Here is a 2,388-nt window from a genome sequence, read left to right as displayed (position 1 = left end):
TGAGATCCCCACGGCTCTCCAGATCAGCGCAGCAGCTCTGTGGGACCAGAGCTGTGCGTCAGTACCAAGCCCTGTGCAGCTGCATGGGGCCGCGAGGGAGCATGGCAGCAGGCTCAGGAAACAGAGGGGCCCGAGGGTGCCGGTGCTCTCCTCCTGTCTGGCAGAGCCCGCTGGACAGGCTGTACAGGGCGAGGGGCCCTACGGGCCGGTGAACACTGAGCTCTCGAGGCAGTTGTGCCCCGTACCTGTTACGCGTTGGGGCACAGTGCAGGAGGCTCATCACCATGGGGGCAGGGTGTTCTTCAGTCAGGCTGACAATGGCCATTTGCAGCCCGGCATCCACAGACTCACGGGACGTGAGTCTCTGCAGCATGGCACTCACCACAGCTTGCACCTGGAGGAAGCAGCATGGGGAAGACTTGGAGTGCTGCCCAAGGCAGCAACTTGCCCAGCTTCCCCCAAGAAGTGCTTGCCTTCCCAGCACACTGGGATGGGGCTGAGGGGGCCCAGCAGACATGGCTTGAGGGGCCACGTTATCCTGGGAGGCCTTCAGCCCTGGCCCCAGGCTGCTGCAGAGAATAAAATCCCTTCTGGAATAACTCCAGAATGGGTCCAGCACTCACAGTGAGCGTGGGCATGGCCTCAGTCTCTGGGATGCCCTGTGGGATGGTGTTGGTGGTGGCCATGCCCTCCGTCAGGGCCATGTCAGCCTCCTCCCAGCCCTCACTGGTTTCCCAGTCAGAGCTGGTAGCCAGGTCAGAGGAGGCTGTGCTGGCAGCAGCCTCTGCCCGCAGCTCGCTGGGCCTGGGGTCGGGCTCGGTCTTGCCCTTGGGTGCGGAGCCGCTGGCCTTTGTGTGCCGAAGGCGCAGGAGCCTCCGCAGTGTCTGCAGCAGAAGGAAGGGTGGGAAGAAAGAGACGTTCCATGGCCTGCTCCAAGCGCGGGGCCCGGCCGAGCAGTGCCAGCAGGCCCGGCCCAGGGGGGATGGCTGCAGGTACCTGTGCTGCTCTGTGGAAGAGGCCACGGCTGGGCTCCTGCTCTTGAGTTGGGTCCCTGGCTGCATCTGTTAAAGAGCAGGCGCATCCAGAGCTAAGGGGCTGCGGGAGAGGATGGAGAACACAGCCCAGCCCTGCGCTGCCCAGGCAGGGAGAGCTCCATGGGAGCCCAGGGGATGGAGCACGGCCATTCGGAGGAGCAGCCCCAGCTACTGTCCCATCCCGTCCATGGGCATGTCCACAGGGATGGGATGGGATGGGATGGGATGGGATGGGATGGGATGGGATGGGATGGGATGGGATGGGATGGGATGGGATGGGATGGGATGGGGCAGGGCCAGGCCAGCTGCAGGCACCAGCCCAGCAGCCCAGCTCCACCACTCACTGTCCTGCAGCATCTGCAACTGCTCTGGCTCTGCAGGCTTCTGCGCTGGGGCAGCTGCAGGGCTTTTGCTTTTCTTGCCCCCAAGCCCCTTGAACAGACTGAGCAGTCTGCCTGCTATCCTGCTGTCTAACCTTTCAAATGTCTTGGCGAGGGGCTGCAGTCTTGCCTTGAAGGCATCTGCAACAGAGGAGCCTCAGAAAAGCTACAGGACAGCAAGTCCTGCACTCGAGGGCTCCTGCCACAATGATAGGAGACTTCTGGTAAACGATGGAGGTCACCAAGTCCCACGGCCTGGCCACGAGGGCACCAGCCGCAGGGATGGGAGATGCCTCGGAAAAGCTGCGAGTCACCAAATGCCGAGGTCTGGCCGTGAGGCCAGCCGCAAGAGGAATGCCTTGGAAAAGCTCCAGGTCAGCAGCCAACGAGCCGGCTGTGCGGGGACACCTCACAGCACCGCTCTGTCACCTCCTGTCACGTCGCGTGCACTGAGCACTGTGGCGTGGCCGTGTGGCTGCCAGCCCCTATGTCAGCGTGTGCCACAAAGGGCTGCTCAGACACGCTGTCCCTTTTGGTTCCACAGGGAACCTGCTGCACTGTGTCACAAAGGGACATGCTGCCACATGCCCCTCTGTGGGCTCTGCAGGTGCGGCAGGGCCCAGCGCAGGTGCTCGGCCGCTCGGCTCTCGTCCTGCAGCACTGCGGGGAGCGCCGGCAGGGAAGGCTCCGTGCGGGCTCTGCCCCTGGGCAGAGTACTATACAGTAAACAGTACTATAATGTTAGAAATGAGAAGCATGACTAGGTCATTATTCAAGCAGCAATCAATTTATTAATTATTTTGGTAATGTATGAGCAATACAGCGCTGAGTACAGTGGGGGAAGTTTTCCCTCCAACTGCACACGGATAGTTGAGGCTTACCAGTATTTATAGGGGCACTCCTAAGCTTTCTCAGCACTTTCTAGTCCAAATTTTTACTCATCAGTAGTTTCTCTGCCCAATTTTTACATCACA

The sequence above is a fragment of the Melospiza georgiana genome, chromosome 32, assembly GCF_028018845.1.
Source record: "Melospiza georgiana isolate bMelGeo1 chromosome 32, bMelGeo1.pri, whole genome shotgun sequence".
NCBI classification, from domain to species: domain Eukaryota; kingdom Metazoa; phylum Chordata; class Aves; order Passeriformes; family Passerellidae; genus Melospiza; species Melospiza georgiana.
Note: the sequence above shows the minus strand (reverse complement) of the source record.